At 38.5% G+C, this 19277-nt stretch overlaps 34 non-coding genes across 34 annotated transcripts; all 34 read right to left on the reverse strand.

Moving 5' to 3' along the window:
* Positions 1-124: 124 nt before the first annotated feature.
* TRNAR-UCG (transfer RNA arginine (anticodon UCG)) lies at positions 125-197 on the reverse strand. The gene has a single exon. It is a non-coding gene; the product is annotated as a tRNA-Arg (tRNA).
* A 572-nt stretch (positions 198-769) lies between these two features.
* On the reverse strand, positions 770-842 carry TRNAR-UCG (transfer RNA arginine (anticodon UCG)). The gene has a single exon. It is a non-coding gene; the product is annotated as a tRNA-Arg (tRNA).
* A 565-nt stretch (positions 843-1407) lies between these two features.
* TRNAR-UCG (transfer RNA arginine (anticodon UCG)) lies at positions 1408-1480 on the reverse strand. The gene has a single exon. It is a non-coding gene; the product is annotated as a tRNA-Arg (tRNA).
* A 250-nt stretch (positions 1481-1730) lies between these two features.
* On the reverse strand, positions 1731-1803 carry TRNAR-ACG (transfer RNA arginine (anticodon ACG)). The gene has a single exon. It is a non-coding gene; the product is annotated as a tRNA-Arg (tRNA).
* A 1369-nt stretch (positions 1804-3172) lies between these two features.
* On the reverse strand, positions 3173-3245 carry TRNAR-UCG (transfer RNA arginine (anticodon UCG)). Its single transcript has one exon. It is a non-coding gene; the product is annotated as a tRNA-Arg (tRNA).
* Positions 3246-3494: 249 nt separating this feature from the next.
* Positions 3495-3567, reverse strand: TRNAR-UCG (transfer RNA arginine (anticodon UCG)). The gene has a single exon. It is a non-coding gene; the product is annotated as a tRNA-Arg (tRNA).
* Positions 3568-4140: 573 nt separating this feature from the next.
* Positions 4141-4213, reverse strand: TRNAR-UCG (transfer RNA arginine (anticodon UCG)). The gene has a single exon. It is a non-coding gene; the product is annotated as a tRNA-Arg (tRNA).
* Positions 4214-4462: 249 nt separating this feature from the next.
* TRNAR-UCG (transfer RNA arginine (anticodon UCG)) lies at positions 4463-4535 on the reverse strand. Its single transcript has one exon. It is a non-coding gene; the product is annotated as a tRNA-Arg (tRNA).
* Positions 4536-6984: 2449 nt separating this feature from the next.
* TRNAR-UCG (transfer RNA arginine (anticodon UCG)) lies at positions 6985-7057 on the reverse strand. The gene has a single exon. It is a non-coding gene; the product is annotated as a tRNA-Arg (tRNA).
* A 1366-nt stretch (positions 7058-8423) lies between these two features.
* TRNAR-UCG (transfer RNA arginine (anticodon UCG)) lies at positions 8424-8496 on the reverse strand. Its single transcript has one exon. It is a non-coding gene; the product is annotated as a tRNA-Arg (tRNA).
* A 250-nt stretch (positions 8497-8746) lies between these two features.
* On the reverse strand, positions 8747-8819 carry TRNAR-ACG (transfer RNA arginine (anticodon ACG)). The gene has a single exon. It is a non-coding gene; the product is annotated as a tRNA-Arg (tRNA).
* Positions 8820-10030: 1211 nt separating this feature from the next.
* TRNAR-ACG (transfer RNA arginine (anticodon ACG)) lies at positions 10031-10103 on the reverse strand. The gene has a single exon. It is a non-coding gene; the product is annotated as a tRNA-Arg (tRNA).
* Positions 10104-10353: 250 nt separating this feature from the next.
* TRNAR-ACG (transfer RNA arginine (anticodon ACG)) lies at positions 10354-10426 on the reverse strand. The gene has a single exon. It is a non-coding gene; the product is annotated as a tRNA-Arg (tRNA).
* Positions 10427-11154: 728 nt separating this feature from the next.
* Positions 11155-11227, reverse strand: TRNAR-UCG (transfer RNA arginine (anticodon UCG)). Its single transcript has one exon. It is a non-coding gene; the product is annotated as a tRNA-Arg (tRNA).
* Positions 11228-11477: 250 nt separating this feature from the next.
* TRNAR-ACG (transfer RNA arginine (anticodon ACG)) lies at positions 11478-11550 on the reverse strand. The gene has a single exon. It is a non-coding gene; the product is annotated as a tRNA-Arg (tRNA).
* Positions 11551-12602: 1052 nt separating this feature from the next.
* On the reverse strand, positions 12603-12675 carry TRNAR-UCG (transfer RNA arginine (anticodon UCG)). The gene has a single exon. It is a non-coding gene; the product is annotated as a tRNA-Arg (tRNA).
* Positions 12676-13082: 407 nt separating this feature from the next.
* Positions 13083-13155, reverse strand: TRNAR-UCG (transfer RNA arginine (anticodon UCG)). Its single transcript has one exon. It is a non-coding gene; the product is annotated as a tRNA-Arg (tRNA).
* Positions 13156-13241: 86 nt separating this feature from the next.
* Positions 13242-13314, reverse strand: TRNAR-UCG (transfer RNA arginine (anticodon UCG)). Its single transcript has one exon. It is a non-coding gene; the product is annotated as a tRNA-Arg (tRNA).
* Positions 13315-13400: 86 nt separating this feature from the next.
* On the reverse strand, positions 13401-13473 carry TRNAR-UCG (transfer RNA arginine (anticodon UCG)). The gene has a single exon. It is a non-coding gene; the product is annotated as a tRNA-Arg (tRNA).
* A 249-nt stretch (positions 13474-13722) lies between these two features.
* Positions 13723-13795, reverse strand: TRNAR-UCG (transfer RNA arginine (anticodon UCG)). The gene has a single exon. It is a non-coding gene; the product is annotated as a tRNA-Arg (tRNA).
* Positions 13796-13881: 86 nt separating this feature from the next.
* On the reverse strand, positions 13882-13954 carry TRNAR-UCG (transfer RNA arginine (anticodon UCG)). The gene has a single exon. It is a non-coding gene; the product is annotated as a tRNA-Arg (tRNA).
* Positions 13955-15159: 1205 nt separating this feature from the next.
* TRNAR-UCG (transfer RNA arginine (anticodon UCG)) lies at positions 15160-15232 on the reverse strand. Its single transcript has one exon. It is a non-coding gene; the product is annotated as a tRNA-Arg (tRNA).
* A 409-nt stretch (positions 15233-15641) lies between these two features.
* On the reverse strand, positions 15642-15714 carry TRNAR-UCG (transfer RNA arginine (anticodon UCG)). Its single transcript has one exon. It is a non-coding gene; the product is annotated as a tRNA-Arg (tRNA).
* Positions 15715-15800: 86 nt separating this feature from the next.
* On the reverse strand, positions 15801-15873 carry TRNAR-UCG (transfer RNA arginine (anticodon UCG)). The gene has a single exon. It is a non-coding gene; the product is annotated as a tRNA-Arg (tRNA).
* Positions 15874-15958: 85 nt separating this feature from the next.
* On the reverse strand, positions 15959-16031 carry TRNAR-ACG (transfer RNA arginine (anticodon ACG)). The gene has a single exon. It is a non-coding gene; the product is annotated as a tRNA-Arg (tRNA).
* A 91-nt stretch (positions 16032-16122) lies between these two features.
* On the reverse strand, positions 16123-16195 carry TRNAR-UCG (transfer RNA arginine (anticodon UCG)). Its single transcript has one exon. It is a non-coding gene; the product is annotated as a tRNA-Arg (tRNA).
* Positions 16196-16281: 86 nt separating this feature from the next.
* TRNAR-ACG (transfer RNA arginine (anticodon ACG)) lies at positions 16282-16354 on the reverse strand. Its single transcript has one exon. It is a non-coding gene; the product is annotated as a tRNA-Arg (tRNA).
* A 250-nt stretch (positions 16355-16604) lies between these two features.
* TRNAR-UCG (transfer RNA arginine (anticodon UCG)) lies at positions 16605-16677 on the reverse strand. Its single transcript has one exon. It is a non-coding gene; the product is annotated as a tRNA-Arg (tRNA).
* A 249-nt stretch (positions 16678-16926) lies between these two features.
* Positions 16927-16999, reverse strand: TRNAR-UCG (transfer RNA arginine (anticodon UCG)). The gene has a single exon. It is a non-coding gene; the product is annotated as a tRNA-Arg (tRNA).
* A 415-nt stretch (positions 17000-17414) lies between these two features.
* On the reverse strand, positions 17415-17487 carry TRNAR-UCG (transfer RNA arginine (anticodon UCG)). The gene has a single exon. It is a non-coding gene; the product is annotated as a tRNA-Arg (tRNA).
* An 883-nt stretch (positions 17488-18370) lies between these two features.
* TRNAR-UCG (transfer RNA arginine (anticodon UCG)) lies at positions 18371-18443 on the reverse strand. Its single transcript has one exon. It is a non-coding gene; the product is annotated as a tRNA-Arg (tRNA).
* Positions 18444-18852: 409 nt separating this feature from the next.
* Positions 18853-18925, reverse strand: TRNAR-UCG (transfer RNA arginine (anticodon UCG)). Its single transcript has one exon. It is a non-coding gene; the product is annotated as a tRNA-Arg (tRNA).
* An 86-nt stretch (positions 18926-19011) lies between these two features.
* Positions 19012-19084, reverse strand: TRNAR-UCG (transfer RNA arginine (anticodon UCG)). The gene has a single exon. It is a non-coding gene; the product is annotated as a tRNA-Arg (tRNA).
* An 86-nt stretch (positions 19085-19170) lies between these two features.
* TRNAR-ACG (transfer RNA arginine (anticodon ACG)) lies at positions 19171-19243 on the reverse strand. The gene has a single exon. It is a non-coding gene; the product is annotated as a tRNA-Arg (tRNA).
* Positions 19244-19277: the final 34 nt, after the last annotated feature.

Genomic DNA, 19277 nt, shown 5'->3' on the forward strand with positions numbered 1-19277 from the left:
AGGCAGACGCGTTATCCATTGCGCCACAAGCCCGTTAGCTTTTTATCTAGATGCTTTTGAAGCATTGCAATTTTACAGATTTCCCTTCCGTTACACTCTAATAATCATCTTTAAATGTTAATTCCGAGCTTGCCAGGACTCGAACCTGGAAACTTCTGCTTCGAAGCCAGACGCGTTATCCATTACGCTACAAGCCCGTTAACTTTTTATCTAGATGCTATTGAAGGATTGCAATTTTATAGATTTCCCTTCCGTTATACTCTAATAACCATGTTTAAATGTTAATTCCGAGCTTGCCAGAAATCGAACCTTGAATCTTCTACTTCGAAGGCAGACGCGTTATCCATAACGCTACATGCCCTTGCTTCTTCTATAAAAAAACTTTTCCAAACATTGTATTTATACATTTTTTATGACGCATAAAAGATCTTTTACTAAAACAAACACCGAGCTTGCCAAGACTCGAACCTGGAATCTTCTGCTCCGTAGGCAGACGCGTTATCCATTGCGCCGCAAGCCCGTTAGCTTTTTATCTAGATGCTATTGAAGCATTGCAATTTTATAGATTTCCCTTCCGTTGTACTCTAATAACCATGTTTAAATGTTAATACCGAGCTTGTCAGGACTCGAACCTTGAAGCTTCTACTTCGAAGGCAGACGCGTTATCCATAACGCTACATGCCCTTGCTTCTACTATAAAAAACTTTTCCAAACATTGTATTTATGCATTTTTTATGACGCATAAAAGATCTTTTACTAAAACAAACAGCGAGCTTGCCAGGACTCAAACCTGCAATCTTCTGCTTCGAAGGCAGACGCGTTATCCATTACGCTACAAGCCCTTGCCTTCTAATATAAAAAACTTTTCCAAACATTGTATTTATGCATTTTTATGACGTTTAAAAGATCTTATACTAAAACAAACACCGAGCATGCCAGGACTCGAACCTGAAATCCTCAGCTCCGTAGGCAGACGCGTTATCAATTGCGCCACAAGCCCGTTAGGTGTTAATCTAGATGCTATTGAAGCATTGCAATTTTATACATTTCCCTTCCGTTACACTCTAATAATAATCTTTAAATGTTAATTCCGAGCTTGCCAGGACTCGAACCTGAATCTTCTGCTTCGAAGGCAGACGAGTTATCCATTACGCTACAAGCCCTGGCCTTCTTAATATAAAAAACTTTTCCAAACATTGTATTTATGCATTTTTTATGACGCATAAAAGATCTTTTACTAAAACAAACACCGAGCTTGACAAGACTCGAACCTTCTGCTCCGTAGGCAGACGCGTTATCCATTGCGCCACAAGCCCGTTAGCTTTTTATCTAGATGCTTTTGAAGCATTGCAATTTTATAGATTTCCCTTCCGTTACACTCTAATAATCATCTTCACATGTTAATTCCGAGCTTGCCAGGACTCGAACCTGGAGTCTTCTGCTTCGAAGGCAGACGCGTTATCCATTGCGCCACAAGCCCGTTAGCTTTTTAACTAGATGCTATTAAAGTATTGCAATTTTATAGATTTCCCTTCCGTTATACTCTAATAACCATGTTTAAATGTTAATTCCGAGCTTGCCAGAGCTCGAACCTTGAATCTTCTACTTCGAAGGCAGACGCGTTATCCATAACGCTACACGCCCTTGCTTCTACTATAAAAAAACTTTTCCAAACATTGTATTTATGCATTTTTTATGACGCATAAAAGATCTTTTACTAAAACAAACACCGACCTTGCCAGGACTCGAACCTGGAAACATCTGCTCCGTAGGCAGACGCGTTATCCATTGCGCCACAAGCCCGTTAACTTGTTATCTAGATGCTATTGAAGCATTGCAATTTTATAGATTTCCCTTCCGTTATACTCTAATAACCATGTTTAAATGTTAATTCCGAGCTTACCAGAACTTGAACCTTGAATCTTCTACTTCGAAGGCAGACGCGTTATCCATTACACTACAAGCCCTTGCCTTCTAATATAAAAAACTTTTCCAAACATTGTATTTATGCATTATTATGACGTTTAAAAGATGTTTTACAAAAACAAACACCTAGCTTGCCAGGACTCGAACCTGGAATCCTCTGCTCCGTAGGCAGACGCGTTATCAATTGCGCCACAAGTCCGTTAGGTGTTTATCTAGAAGCTATTGAAGCATTGCAATTTTACAGATTTCCCTTCCGTTACACTTTAATAATCATCTTTAAATGTTATTTCCGAGCTTGCCAGGACTCGAACCTGCAATCTTCTGCTTCGAAGGTAGACGCGTTATCCATTACGCTACAAACCCTTGCCTTCTAACATAAAAAACTTTTCCAAACATTGTATTTATGAATTTTTTATGACGCATAAAAGATCTTTTACTAAAACAAACACAGAGCTTGCCAGGAATCAAACCCGCAATCTTCTGCTTCGAAGGCAGACGCGTTATCCATAACGCTTCATGCCCTTGCTTCTACTATAAAAAACTTTTCCAAACATTGTATTTATGCATTTTTTATGACGCATAAAAGATCTTTTACTAAAACAAACAGCGAGCTTGCCAGGACTCAAACCTGCAATCTTCTGCTTCGAAGGCAGACGCGTTATCCATAACGCTACAAGCCCTTGCCTTCTAATATAAAAAACTTTTCCAAACATTGTATTTATGCATTTTTATGACGTTTAAAAGATCTTTTACTAAAACAAACACCGAGCTTGCCAGGACTCGAACCTGAAATCCTCTACTCCCTAGGCAGACGCGTCATCAATTGCGCCACAAGCACGTTAGGTGTTTATCTAGAAGCTATTGAAGCATTAAAATTTTACAGATTTCCCTTCCGTTACACTCTAATAACCATGTTTAAATGTTAATTCCGAGCTTGTCAGGACTCGAACCTTGAATCTTCTACTTCGAAGGCAGACGCGTTATCCATAACGCTACATGCCCTTGCTTCTACTATAAAAAACTTTTCCAAACATTGTATTTATGCATTTTTTATGACGCATAAAAGATCTTTTACTAAAACAAACAGCGAGCTTGCCAGGACTCAAACCTGCAATCTTCTGCTTCGAAGGCAGACCCGTTATTCATTACGCTACAAGCCCTTGCCTTCTAGTATAAAAAACTTTTCCAAACATTGTATTTATGAATTTTTTATGACGCATAAAAGATCTTTTACTAAAACAAACACAGAGCTTGCCAGGAATCAAACCTGCAATCTTCTGCTTCGAAGGCAGACGCGTTATCCATTACGCTACAAGCCCTTGCCTTCTTATATAAAAAACTTTTCCAAACATTGTATTTATGCATTTTTATGACGTTTAAAAGATCTTTTACTAAAACAAACACCGAGCTTGCCAGGACTCGAACCTGAAATCCTTTACTCCGTAGGCATACGCGTCATCAATTGCGCCACAAGCACGTTAGGTGTTTATCTAGAAGCTATTGAAGCATTGCAATTTTACAGATTTCCCTTCCGTTACACTCTAATAATCATCTTTAAATGTTAATTCCGAGCTTGCCAGGACTCGAACCTGGAAACTTCTGCTTCGAAGGCAGACGCGTTATCCATTACGCTACAAGCCCGTTAACTTTTTATCTAGATGCTATTGAAGCATTGCAATTTTATAGATTTCCCTTCCGTTATACTCTAATAACCATGTTTAAATGTTAATTCCGAGCTTGCCAGAACTCGAACCTTGAATCTTCTACTTCGAAGGCAGACGCGTTATCCATAACGCTACATGCCCTTGCTTCTTCTACAAAAAAACTTTTCCAAACATTGTATTTATGCATTTTTTATGACGCATAAAAGATCTTTTACTAAAACAAACACCGAGTTTGCCAAGACTCGAACCTGGAATCTTCTGCTCCGTAGGCAGACGCGTTATCCATTGCGCCACAAGCCCGTTAGCTTTTTATCTAGATGCTATTGAAGCATTGCAATTTTATAGATTTCCCTTCCGTTGTACTCTAATAACCATGTTTAAATGTTAATACCGAGCTTGTCAGGACTCGAACCTTGAATCTTCTACTTCGAAGGCAGACGCGTTATCCATAACGCTACATGCCCTTGCCTCTACTATAAAAAAACTTTTCCAAACATTGTATTTATGCATTTTTTATGACGCATAAAAGATCTTTTACTAAGACAAACAGCGAGCTTGCCAGGACTCAAACCTGCAATCTTCTGCTTCGAAGGCAGACGCGTTATCCATTACGCTACAAGCCCTTGCCTTCTAATATAAAAAACTTTTCCAAACATTGTATTTATGCATTATTATGACGTTTAAAAGATCTTTTACAAAAACAAACACCGAGCTTGCCAGGAATAGAACCTGGAATCCTCTGCTCCGTAGGCAGACGCGTTATCAATTGCGCCACAAGCCCGTTAGGTGTTTATCTAGAAGCTATTGAAGCATTGCAATTTTACAGATTTCCCTTCCGTTATACTCTAATAACCATGTTTAAATGTTAATTCCGAGCTTGCCAGGACTCAAACCTGCAATCTTCTGCTTCGAAGGCAGACGCGTTATCCATTACGCTACAAGCCCTTGCCTTCTAATATAAAAAACTTTTCCAAACATTGTATTTATGAATTTTTTATGACGCATAAAAGAACTTTTACTAAAACAAACACAAAGCTTGCCAAGAATCAAACCTGCAATCTTCGCTTTGGTCCCATTGAACCGAATTCCCATTCGACAGAAGGGTTTTTTTTGGGGTCCCATTCGATCGAACGTAGCCAAAGGTGCGATTTTATTATAGTGCCATTGGACCGAAATTCTATTGAACTGGAAGAAGACATACTGTGTGGTTTTGCATTAAATATATTTTTAATTTCAAAACTTATTATTGTTAAAATAAATGTGAGTTGAAAATGTATTACTGCACTCCTCACCTCACCTACCCTAGCCTAACCTACCCTAGCCTACCCTAACCTAACCTAACCAAACGTAACCTAACCTAACCTAACCTAACCTAACCCAACCCAACCTTGTTAGGAGGTAAAAAGATTATTTATATGAGTATTAAAACAATTTATTAGCAATAATAGAAATATTTTGGAAAAGATGTCAGATAATTAATTGGAGAATATTTTGGAAAAGGTGGCAGCTAATTAATAGGAGAATATTTTGGAAAAGGTGGCAGCTAATTAATAGGAAAATCTTTTGGAAAAGGTGGCAGCTAATTAATAGGAGAATATTTTAGAAAAGGTGGTAGCTAATTAAAAGGAGAATATTTTGGAAAATGTGGCAGCTAATTAGTAGGAGAATGTTTTGGAAAAGGTTGCAGCTAATTAATAGGAGAATGTTTTGGAAAAGGTGGTAGCTAATTAATAGGAGAATATTTTGAAAAAGGTGGGAGCTATTTAATAGGAAAATCTTTTGGAAAAGGTGGCAGCTAATTAATAAGAGAATGTTTTGGAAAAGGTGGTAGCTATTTAATGGGAGAATATTTTGGAAAAGGTGGTAGCTAATTAAAAGGAGCATATTTTGGAAAAGGTGTCAACGTTTTATTGGAACCAAACCTAACCTAACCTAAGCTAACCTAAGCTAACCTAACCTAACCTAACCTAAGCTAAGCTTAGCTAAGCTAAGCTAAGCTAAGCTAACCTAACCTAAGCTAAGCTAACCTAACCTAACCTAACCTAACCTAACCTAACCTAACCTAACCTAACCTAAGCTAACCTAACCTAACCTAACCTAACCTAACCTAACCTAACCTAACCTAAGCTAAGCTAAGCTAACCTAACCTAAGCTAAGCTAAGCTAAGCTAACCTAACCTAACCTAACCCACCCGAAACCAAAATATTAAAATTTTAATTTAAAATTTAAAGACATTGATGGAACTACCATTAAGACTGCACTTCATTTTAAGCACAATTTGTTTATTAATTCTATATATCTCTAGCCTTGAAAGGAATGAAAGTGAGCGTTTTAATTAGTATCACGAAACATTTACTTTTAATATTATTAACATACCTTTCGGAGATTCGAACCAACAACCTATCGCTTCGCAGTCCAACTTCGTATCCACTACACCACCGAATCGCTAACGGCTACAGTGTTTCAAGTTATATTCATGTATTTTTTAGGGGCATATTCGGACGATTGGGATTTCGGTCCATCGGGAATATAGCCACTGGGCTGGAAATCTAAAATCATTGCGGGATATTCGGTCGAATGGGATTTCGATCCATTGGGAATTCGGTTGAAAGGAACGATACCCAATCTTCTGCTTCGAAGGCAGACGCGTTATCCATTACGCTACAAGCCCTTGCCTTCTAATATAAAAAACTTTTCCAAACATTGTATTTATGAATTTTTTATGGCGCATAAAAGATCTTTTACTAAAACAAACACAGAGCTTGCCAGGAATAAAACCTGCAATCTTCTGCTTCAAAGGCAGACGCGTTATCCATTACGCTACAAGCCCTTGCCTTCTAATATAAAAAACTTTTCCAAACATTGTATTTATGCATTTTTATGACGTTTAAAAGATCTTATACTAAAACAAACACCGAGCATGCCAGGACTCGAACCTGAAATCCTCTGCTCCGTAGGCAGACGCGTTATCAATTGCGCCACAAGCCCGTTAGGTGTTAATCTAGATGCTATTGAAGCATTGCAATTTTATACATTTCCCTTCCGTTACACTCTAATAATCATCTTTAAATGTTAATTCCGAGCTTGCCAGGACTCGAACCTGAATCTTCTGCTTCGAAGGCAGACGAGTTATCCATTACGCTACAAGCCCTGGCCTTCTAATATAAAAAACTTTTCCAAACATTGTATTTATGCATTTTTTATGACGCATAAAAGATCTTTTACTAAAACAAACACCGAGCTTGACAAGACTCGAACCTTCTGCTCCGTAGGCAGACGCGTTATCCATTGCGCCACAAGCCCGTTAGCTTTTTATCTAGATGCTTTTGAAGCATTGCAATTTTATAGATTTCCCTTCCGTTACACTCTAATAATCATCTTTACATGTTAATTCCGAGCTTGCCAGGACTCGAACCTGGAGTCTTCTGCTTCGAAGGCAGACGCGTTATCCATTGCGCCACAAGCCCGTTAGCTTTTTATCTAGATGCTATTAAAGTATTGCAATTTTACAGATTTCCCTTCCGTTACACTTTAATAATCATCTTTAAATGTTAATTCCGAGCTTGCCAGGACTCGAACCTGCAATCTTCTGCTTCGAAGGTAGACGCGTTATCCATTACGCTACAAACCCTTGCCTTCTAACATAAAAAACTTTTCCAAACATTGTATTTATGAATTTTTTATGACGCATAAAAGATCTTTTACTAAAACAAACACAGAGCTTGCCAGGAATCAAACCCGCAATCTTCTGCTTCGAAGGAAGACGCGTTATCAATTACGCTACAAGCCCTTGCCTTCTAATATAAAAAACTTTTCCAAACATTGTATTTATGCATTTTTATGACGTTTAAAAGATCTTTTACTAAAACAAACACCGAGCTTGCCAGGACTCGAACCTGAAATCCTCTGCTCCGTAGGCAGACGCGTCATCAATTGCGCCACAAGCACGTTAGGTGTTTATCTAGAAGCTATTGAAGCATTGCAATTTTACAGATTTCCCTTCCGTTACACTCTAATAACCATGTTTAAATGTTAATTCCGAGCTTCTCAGGACTCGAACCTTGAATCTTCTACTTCGAAGGCAGACGCGTTATCCATAACGCTACATGCCCTTGCTTTTACTATAAAAAACTTTTCCAAACATTGCATTTATGCATTTTTTATGACGCATAAAAGATCTTTTACTAAAACAAACAGCGAGCTTGCCAGGACTCAAACCTGCAATCTTCTGCTTCGAAGGCAGACGCGTTATCCATTACGCACAAGCCCTTGCCTTCTAATATAAAAAACTTTTCCAAACATTGTATTTATGCATTTTTATGACGTTTAAAAGATCTTTTACTAAAACAAACCCCGAGCTTGCCAGGACTCGAACCTGAAATCCTCTACTCCGTAGGCAGACGCGTCATCAATTGCGCCACAAGCACGTTAGGTGTTTATCTAGAAGCTATTGAAGCATTAAAATTTTACAGATTTCCCTTCCGTTACACTCTAATAACCATGTTTAAATGTTAATTCCGAGCTTGTCAGGACTCGAACCTTGAATCTTCTACTTCGAAGGCAGACGCGTTATCCATAACGCTACATGCCATTGCTTCTACTATAAAAAACTTTTCCAAACATTGTATTTATGCATTTTTTATGACGCATAAAAGATCTTTTACTAAAACAAACAGCGAGCTTGACAAGACTCGAACCTTCTGATCCGTAGGCAGACGCGTTATCCATTGCGCCACAAGCCCGTTAGCTTTTTATCTAGATGCTTTTGAAGCATTGCAATTTTATAGATTTCCCTTCCGTTACACTCTAATAATCATCTTTATATGTTAATTCCGAGCTTGCCAGGACTCGAACCTAGAGTCTTCTGCTTCGAAGGCAGACGCGTTATCCATTGCGCCACAAGCCCGTTAGCTTTTTATCTAGATGCTATTAAAGTATTGCAATTTTATAGATTTCCCTTCCGTTATACTCTAATAACCATGTTTAAATGTTAATTCCGAGCTTGCCAGAACTCGAACCTTCAATCTTCTACTTCGAAGGCAGACGCGTTATCCATAACGCTACACGCCCTTGCTTCTACTATAAAAAAACTTTTCCAAACATTGTATTTATGCATTTTTTATGACGCATAAAAGATCTTTTACTAAAACAAACACCGACCTTGCCAGGACTCGAACCTGGAAACATCTGCTCCGTAGGCAGACGCGTTATCCATTGCGCCACAAGCCCGTTAACTTTTTATCTAAATGCTATTGAAGCATTGCAATTTTATAGATTTCCCTTCCGTTATACTCTAATAACCATGTTTAAATGTTAATTCCGAGCTTGCCAGAACTTGAACCTTGAATCTTCTACTTCGAAGGCAGACGCGTTATCCATTACACTACAAGCCCTTGCCTTCTAATATAAAAAACTTTTCCAAACATTGTATTTATGCATTATTATGACGTTTAAAAGATGTTTTACAAAAACAAACACCTAGCTTGCCAGGACTCGAACCTGGAATCCTCTGCTCCGTAGGCAGACGCGTTATCAATTGCGCCACAAGTCCGTTAGGTGTTTATCTAGAAGCTATTGAAGCATTGCAATTTTACAGATTTCCCTTCCGTTACACTTAAATAATCATCTTTAAATGTTAATTCCGAGCTTGCCAGGACTCGAACCTGCAATCTTCTGCTTCGAAGGTAGACGCGTTATCCATTACGCTACAAACCCTTGCCTTCTAACATAAAAAACTTTTCCAAACATTGTATTTATGAATTTTTTATGACGCATAAAAGATCTTTTACTAAAACAAACACAGAGCTTGCCAGGACTCAAACCTGCAATCTTCTGCTTCGAAGGCAGACGCGTTATCCATTACGCTACAAGCCCTTGCCTTTTAATATAAAAAACTTTTCCAAACATTGTATTTATGCATTTTTATGACGTTTAAAAGATCTTTTACTAAAACAAACACCGAGCTTGCCAGGACTCGAACCTGAAATCCTCTACTCCGTAGGCAGACGCGTCATCAATTGCGCCACAAGCACGTTAGGTGTTTATCTAGAAGCTATTGAAGCATTAAAATTTTACAGATTTCCCTTCCGTTACACTCTAATAACCATGTTTAAATGTTAATTCCGAGCTTGTCAGGACTCGAACCTTGAATCTTCTACTTCGAAGGCAGACGCGTTATCCATAACGCTACATGCCCTTGCTTCTACTATAAAAAACTTTTCCAAACATTGTATTTATGCATTTTTTATGACGCACAAAAGATCTTTTACTAAAACAAACAGCGAGCTTGCCAGGACTCAAACCTGCAATCTTCTGCTTCGAAGGCAGACGCGTTATCCATTACGCTACACGCCCTTGCTTCTACTATAAAAAAACTTTTCCAAACATTGTATTTATGCATTTTTTATGAGGCATAAAAGATCTTTTACTAAAACAAACACCGACCTTGCCAGGACTCGAACCTGGAAACATCTGCTCCGTAGGCAGACGCGTTATCCATTGCGCCACAAGCCCGTTAACTTTTTATCTAAATGCTATTGAAGCATTGCAATTTTATAGATTTCCCTTCCGTTATACTCTTATAACCATGTTTAAATGTTAATTCCGAGCTTGCCAGAACTCGAACCTTGAATCTTCTACTTCGAAGGCAGACGCGTTATCCATAACGCTACAAGCCCTTGCTTCTACTACAAAAAAAGTTTTCCAAACATTGTATTTATGCATTTTTTATGACGCAAAAAAGATCTTTTACTAAAACAAACACCGAGCTTGCCAGGACTCGAACCTGGAATCTTCTGCTCCGTAGGCAGACGCGTTATCCATTGCGCCACAAGCCCGTTAACTTTTTATCTAAATGCTATTGAAGCATTGCAATTTTATAGATTTCCCTTCCGTTACACTCTAATAACCATGTTTAAATGTTAATTCCGAGCTTGCCAGAACTTGAACCTTGAATCTTCTACTTCGAAGGCAGACGCGTTATCCATTACGCTACAAGCCCCTGCCTTCTAATATAAAAAACTTTTCCAAACATTGTATTTATGCATTTTTATGACGTTTAAAAGATCTTTTACTAAAACAAACACCGAGCTTGCCAGGACTCGAACCTGAAATCCTCTACTCCGTAGGCAGACGCGTCATCAATTGCGCCACAAGCACGTTAGGTGTTTATCTAGAAGCTATTGAAGCATTAAAATTTTACAGATTTCCCTTCCGTTACACTCTAATAACCATGTTTAAATGTTAATTCCGAGCTTGTCAGGACTCGAACCTTGAATCTTCTACTTCGAAGGCAGACGCGTTATCCATAACGCTACATGCCATTGCTTCTACTATAAAAAACTTTTCCAAACATTGTATTTATGCATTTTTTATGACGCATAAAAGATCTTTTACTAAAACAAACAGCGAGCTTGACAAGACTCGAACCTTCTGCTCCGTAGGCAGACGCGTTATCCATTGCGCCACAAGCCCGTTAGCTTTTTATCTAGATGCTTTTGAAGCATTGCAATTTTATAGATTTCCCTTCCGTTACACTCTAATAATCATCTTTACATGTTAATTCCGAGCTTGCCAGGACTCGAACCTGGAGTCTTCTGCTTCGAAGGCAGACGCGTTATCCATTGCGCCACAAGCCCGTTAGCTTTTTATCTAGATGCTATTAAAGTATTGCAATTTTATAGATTTCCCTTCCGTTATACTCTAATAACCATGTTTAAATGTTAATTCCGAGCTTGCCAGAACTCGAACCTTGAATCTTCTACTTCGAAGGCAGACGCGTTATCCATAACGCTACACGCCCTTGCTTCTACTATAAAAAAACTTTTCCAAACATTGTATTTATGCATTTTTTATGACGCATAAAAGATCTTTTACTAAAACAAACACCGACCTTGCCAGGACTCGAACCTGGAAACATCTGCTCCGTAGGCAGACGCGTTATCCATTGCGCCACAAGCCCGTTAACGTTTTATCTAAATGCTATTGAAGCATTGCAATTTTATAGATTTCCCTTCCGTTATACTCTAATAACCATGTTTAAATGTTAATTCCGAGCTTGCCAGAACTTGAACCTTGAATCTTCTACTTCGAAGGCAGACGCGTTATCCATTACACTACAAGCCCTTGCCTTCTAATATAAAAAACTTTTCCAAACATTGTATTTATGCATTATTATGACGTTTAAAAGATGTTTTACAAAAACAAACACCTAGCTTGCCAGGACTCGAACCTGGAATCCTCTGCTCCGTAGGCAGACGCGTTATCAATTGCGCCACAAGTCCGTTAGGTGTTTATCTAGAAGCTATTGAAGCATTGCAATTTTACAGATTTCCCTTCCGTTACACTTTAATAATTATCTTTAAATGTTAATTCCGAGCTTGCCAGGACTCGAACCTGCAATCTTCCGCTTCGAAGGTAGACGCGTTATCCATTACGCTACAAACCCTTTCCTTCTAACATAAAAAACTTTTCCAAACATTGTATTTATGAATTTTTTATGACGCATAAAAGATCTTTTACTAAAACAAACACAGAGCTTGCCAGGAATCAAACCCGCAATCTTCTGCTTCAAAGGCAGACGCGTTATCAATTACGCTACAAGCCCTTGCCTTCTAATATAAAAAACTTTTCCAAACATTGTATTTATGCATTATTATGACGTTTAAAAGATGTTTTACAAAAACAAACACCTAGCTTGCCAGGACTCGAACCTTGAATCCTCTGCTCCGTAGTCAGACGCGTTATCAATTGCGCCACAAGTCCGTTAGGTGTTTATCTAGAAGCTATTGAAGCATTGCAATTTTACAGATTTCCCTTCCGTTACACTCTAATAACCATGTTTAAATGTTAATTCCGAGCTTCTCAGGACTCGAACCTTGAATCTTCTACTTCGAAGGCAGACGCGTTATCCATAACGCTACATGCCCTTGCTTTTACTATAAAAAACTTTTCCAAACATTGTATTTATGCATTTTTTATGACGCATAAAAGATCTTTTACTAAAACAAACAGCGAGCTTGCCAGGACTCAAACCTGCAATCTTCTGCTTCGAAGGCAGACGCGTTATCCATTACGCTACAAGCCCTTGCCTTTTAATATAAAAAACTTTTCCAAACATTGTATTTATGCATTTTTATGACGTTTAAAAGATCTTTTACTAAAACAAACACCGAGCTTGCCAGGACTCGAACCTGAAATCCTCTACTCCGTAGGCAGACGCGTCATCAATTGCGCCACAAGCACGTTAGGTGTTTATCTAGAAGCTATTGAAGCATTAAAATTTTACAGATTTCCCTTCCGTTACACTCTAATAACCATGTTTAAATGTTAATTCCGAGCTTGTCAGGACTCGAACCTTGAATCTTCTACTTCGAAGGCAGACGCGTTATCCATAACGCTACATGCCCTTGCTTCTACTATAAAAAAAATTTCCAAACATTGTATTTATGCATTTTTTATGACGCATAAAAGATCTTTTACTAAAACAAACAGCGAGCTTGCCAGGACTCAAACCTGCAATCTTCTGCTTCGAAGGCAGACGCGTTATCCATTACGCTACAAGCCCTTGCCTTCTAGTATAAAAAACTTTTCCAAACATTGTATTTATGAATTTTTTATGACGCATAAAAGATCTTTTACTAAAACAAACACAGAGCTTGCCAGGAATCAAACCTGCAATCTTCTGCTTCGAAGGCAGACGCGTTATCCATTACGCTACAAGCCCTTGCCTTCTTATATAAAAAACTTTTCCAAACATTGTATTTATGAATTTTTTATGACGCATAAAAGATCTTTTACTAAAACAAACACAGAGCTTGCCAGGAATCAAACCTGCAATCTTCTGCTTCGAAGGCAGACGCGTTATCCATTACGCTACAAGCCCTTGCCCTCTAATATAAAAAACTTTTCCAAACATTGTATTTATGCATTTTTATGACGTTTAAAAGATCTTTTACTAAAACAAACACCGAGCTTGCCAGGACTCGAACCTGAAATCCTCTACTCCGTAGGCAGACGCGTCATCAATTGCGCCACAAGCACGTTAGGTGTTTATCTAGAAGCTATTGAAGCATTAAAATTTTACAGATTTCCCTTCCGTTACACTCTAATAACCATGTTTAAATGTTAATTCCGAGCTTGTCAGGACTCGAACCTTGAATCTTCTGCTTCGAAGGCAGACGCGTTATCCATTACGCTACAAGCCCTTGCCTTCTAGTATAAAAAACTTTTCCAAACATTGTATTTATGAATTTTTTATGACGCATAAAAGATCTTTTACTAAAACAAACACAGAGCTTGCCAGGAATCAAACCTGCAATCTTCTGCTTCGAAGGCAGACGCGTTATCCATTACGCTACAAGCCCTTGCCTTCTAATATAAAAAAACTTTTCCAAACATTGTATTTATGCATTTTTATGACGTTTAAAAGATCTTTTACTAAAACAAACACCGAGCTTGCCAGGACTCGAACCTGAAATCCTCTACTCCGTAAGCAGACGCGTCATCAATTGCGCCACAAGCACGTTAGGTGTTTATCTAGAAGCTATTGAAGCATTGCAATTTTACAGATTTCCCTTCCGTTATACTCTAATAACCATGTTTAAATGTTAATTCCGAGCTTGCCAGGACTCAAACCTGCAATCTTCTGCTTCGAAGGCAGACGCGTTATCCATTTCGCTACAAGCCCTTCCTTCTAATATAAAAAACTTTTCCAAACATTGTATTTATGAATTTTTTATGACGCATAAAAGAACTTTTACTAAAACAAACACAAAGCTTGCCAGGAATCAAACCTGCAATCTTCTACTTCGAAGGCAGACGCGTTATCCGTTACGCTACAAGCCCTTGCCTTCTAATATAAAAAAACTTTTCCAAACATTGTATTTATGAATTTTTTATGACGCATAAAAGATCTTTTACTAAAACAAACACAGAGCTTGCCAGGAATAAAACCTGCAATCTTCTGCTTCGAAGGCAGACGCGTTATCCATTACGCTACAAGCCCTTGCCTTCTAATATAAAAAACTTTTCCAAACATTGTATTTATGCATTTTTATTACGTTTAAAAGATCTTATACTAAAACAAACACCGAGCATGCCAGGACTCGAACCTGAAATCCTCTGCTCCGTTGGCAGACGCGTTATCAATTGCGCCACAAGCCCGTTAGGTGTTAATCTAGATGCTATTGAAGCATTGCAATTTTATACATTTCCCTTCCGTTACACTCTAATAATCATCTTTAAATGTTAATTCCGAGCTTGCCAGGACTCGAACCTGAATCTTCTGCTTCGAAGGCAGACGAGTTATCCATTACGCTACAAGCCCTGGCCTTCTAATATAAAAAACTTTTCCAAACATTGTATTTATGCATTTTTTATGACGCATAAAAGATCTTTTACTAAAACAAACACCGAGCTTGACAAGACTCGAACCTTCTGCTCCGTAGGCAGACGCGTTATCCATTGCGCCACAAGCCCGTTAGCTTTTTATCTAGATGCTTTTGAAGCATTGCAATTTTATAGATTTCCCTTCCGTTACACTCTAATAATCATCTTTACATGTTAATTCCGAGCTTGCCAGGACTCGAACCTGGAGTCTTCTGCTTCGAAGGCAGACGCGTTATCCATTACGCTACAATCCCTCGCCTTCTAATATGAAAAACTTTTCCAAACATTGTAGTTATGCATTTTTTATGACGCATAAAAGATCTTTTACTAAAACAAACACCGAGCTTGCCAGGACTCGAACCTGGAATCTTCTGCTCCGTAGGAAGACGCGTTATCTCTTGCTCCACAAGCCCGTTAGCTTTATATCTAGATGCTATTGAAGCATTGCAATTTTATAGATTTCCCTTCCGTTATACTCTAATAACCACGTTTAAATGTTAATTCCGAGCTTGCCAGAACTCGAACCTTGAATCTTCTACTTCGAAGGCAGACGCGTTATCCATAACGCTACATGCCCTTGCCTCTACTATTAAAAAACTTTTCCAAACATTGTATTAATGCATTTTTTATGACGCATAAAAGATCTTTTTCTAAAACAAACAGCGAGCTTGCCAGGACTCAAACCTGCAATCTTCTGCTTCGAAGGCAGACGCGTTATCCATTACGCTACAAGCCCTTGCCTTCTAATATAAAAAACTTTTCCAAACATTGTATTTATGAATTTTTTATGACGCATAAAAGATCTTTTACTAAAAGAAACATAGAGCTTGCCAGGAATCAAACCTGCAATCTTCTGCTTCGAAGGCAGACGCGTTATCCATTACGCTACAAGCCCTTGCCTTCTAATATAAAAAACTTTTCCACACATTGTATTTATGCATTTTTATGACGTTTAAAAGATCTTATACTAAAACAAACACCGAGCTTGCCAGGACTCGAACCTGGATTCCTCTGCTCCGTAGGCAGACGCGTTATCAATTGCGCCACAAGCCCGTTAGGTGTTTATCTAGAAGCTATTGAAGCATTGCAATTTTACAGATTTCCCTTCCGTTACACTCTAATAATCATCTTTAAATGTTAATTCCGAGCTTGCCAGGACTCGAACCTGGAATCTTCTGCTTCGAAGGCAGACGCTTTATCCATTAAGCTACAAGCCCTTGCCTACTATTACAAAAAACATTTACAAACATTGTATTTATGCATTTTTTATGACGCATAAAAGATCTTTTACTAAAACAAACACCGAGCTTGCCAGGACTCGAACCTGGAAACATCTGTTCCGTAGGCAGACGCGTTATCCATTGCGCCACAAGCCCGTTAGCTATTTATCTAGATGCTATTGAAGCATTGCAATTTTATAGATTTCCCTTCCGTTATACTCTAATAACCATGTTTAAATGTTAATTCCGAGCTTGCCAGAACTCGAACCTGGAATCTTCTGCTTCGTAGGCAGACGCGTTATCCATGACGCTACAAGCCCTTGCCTTCTAATATAAAAAACATTTACAAACATTGTATTTATGCATTTTTTATGACTCATAAAAGATCTTTTACTAAAACAAACACAGAGCTTGCCAGGAATCAAACCTGCAATCTTCTGCTTCGAAGGCAGACGCGTTATCCATTACGCTACAAGCCCTTGCCTTCTAATATAAAAAACTTTTCCAAACATTGTATTTATGCATTTTTATGACGTTTAAAAGATCTTTTACTAAAACAAACACCGAGCTTGCCAGGACTCGAACCTGAAATCCTCTACTCCGTAAGCAGACGCGTCATCAATTGCGCCACAAGCACGTTAGGTGTTTATCTAGAAGCTATTGAAGCATTGCAATTTTACAGATTTCCCTTCCGTTACACTCTAATAATCATCTTTAAATGTTAATTCCGAGCTTGCCAGGACTCGAACCTGGAAACTTCTGCTTCGAAGGCAGACGCGTTAACCATTACGCTACAAGCCCGTTAACTTTTTATCTAGATGCTATTGAAGCATTGCAATTTTATAGATTTCCCTTCCGTTACACTCTAATAACCATGTTTAAATGTTAATTCCGAGCTTGCCAGAACTCGAACCTTGAATCTTCTACTTCGAAGGCAGACGCGTTATCCATAAGGCTACATGCCCTTGCTTCTTCTATAAAAAAAACTTTTCCAAACATTGTATTTATGCATTTTTTATGACGCATAAAAGATCTTTTACTAAAACAAACATCGAGCTTGCCAAGACTCGAACCTGGAATCTTCTGCTGCGTAGGCAGACGCGTTATCCATTGCGCCACAAGCCCGTTAGGTGTTTATCTAGAAGCTATTGAAGCATTGCAATTTTACAGATTTCCCTTCCGTTATACTCTAATAACCATGTTTAAATGTTAATTCCGAGCTTGCCAGGACTCAAACCTGCAATCTTCTGCTTCGAAGGCAGACGCGTTATCCATTACGCTACAAGCCCTTCCTTCTAATATAAAAAACTTTACCAAACATTGTATTTATGAATTTTTTATGACGCATAAAAGAACTTTTACTAAAACAAACACAAAGCTTGCCAGGAATCAAACCTGCAATCTTCTACTTCGAAGGCAGACGCGTTATCCGTTACGCTACAAGCCCTTGCCTTCTAATATAAAAAAACTTTTCCAAACATTGTATTTATGAATTTTTTATGACGCATAAAAGATCTTTTACTAAAACAAACACAGAGCTTGCCAGGAATAAAACCTGCAATCTTCTGCTTCGAAGGCAGACGCGTTATCCATTACGCTACAAGCCCTTGCCTTCTAATATAAAAAACTTTTCCAAACATTGTATTTATGCATTTTTATGACGTTTAAAAGATCTTATACTAAAACAAACACCGAGCATGCCAGGACTCGAACCTGAAATCCTCTGCTCCGTTGGCAGACGCGTTATCAATTGCGCCACAAGCCCGTTAGGTGTTAATCTAGATGCTATTGAAGCATTGCAATTTTATACATTTCCCTTCCGTTACACTCTAATAATCATCTTTAAATGTTAATTCCGAGCTTGCCAGGACTCGAACCTGAATCTTCTACTTCGAAGGCAGACGAGTTATCCATTACGCTACAAGCCCTGGCCTTCTAATATAAAAAAACTTTTCCAAACATTGTATTTATGCATTTTTTATGACGCATAAAAGATCTTTTACTAAAACAAACACCGAGCTTGACAAGACTCGAACCTTCTGCTCCGTAGGCAGACGCGTTATCCATTGCGCCACAAGCCCGTTAGCTTTTTATCTAGATGCTTTTGAAGCATTGCAATTTTATAGATTTCCCTTCCGTTACACTCTAATAATCATCTTTACATGTTAATTCCGAGCTTGCCAGGACTCGAACCTGGAGTCTTCTGCTTCGAAGGCAGACGCGTTATCCATTACGCTACAATCCCTTGCCTTCTAATATGAAAAACTTTTCCAAACATTGTAGTTATGCATTTTTTATGACGCATAAAAGATCTTTTACTAAAACAAACACCGAGCTTGCCAGGACTCGAACCTGGAATCTTCTGCTCCGTAGGAAGACGCGTTATCTCTTGCTCCACAAGCCCGTTAGCTTTATATCTAGATGCTATTGAAGCATTGCAATTTTATAGATTTCCCTTCCGTTATACTCTAATAACCACGTTTAAATGTTAATTCCGAGCTTGCCAGAACTCGAACCTTGAATCTTCTACTTCGAAGGCAGACGCGTTATCCATAACGCTACATGCCCTTGCCTCTACTATTAAAAAACTTTTCCAAACATTGTATCAATGCATTTTTTATGACGCATAAAAGATCTTTTTCTAAAACAAACAGCGAGCTTGCCAGGACTCAAACCTGCAATCTTCTGCTTCGAAGGCAGACGCGTTTTCCATTACGCTACAAGCCCTTGCCTTCTAATATAAAAAACTTTTCCAAACATTGTATTTATGAATTTTTTATGACGCATAAAAGATCTTTTACTAAAAGAAACATAGAGCTTGCCAGGAATCAAACCTGCAATCTTCTGCTTCGAAGGCAGACGCGTTATCCATTACGCTACAAGCCCTTGCCTTCTAATATAAAAAAACTTTTCCACACATTGTATTTATGCATTTTTATGACGTTTAAAAGATCTTATACTAAAACAAACACCGAGCTTGCCAGGACTCGAACCTGGATTCCTCTGCTCCGTAGGCAGACGCGTTATCAATTGCGCCACAAGCCCGTTAGGTGTTTATCTAGAAGCTATTGAAGCATTG

Source organism: Phalangium opilio, unplaced genomic scaffold, assembly GCF_054372755.1.
Source record: "Phalangium opilio isolate 3A_F unplaced genomic scaffold, DU_Popi_V2 ptg000089l_1, whole genome shotgun sequence".
Lineage (NCBI taxonomy): Eukaryota > Metazoa > Arthropoda > Arachnida > Opiliones > Phalangiidae > Phalangium > Phalangium opilio.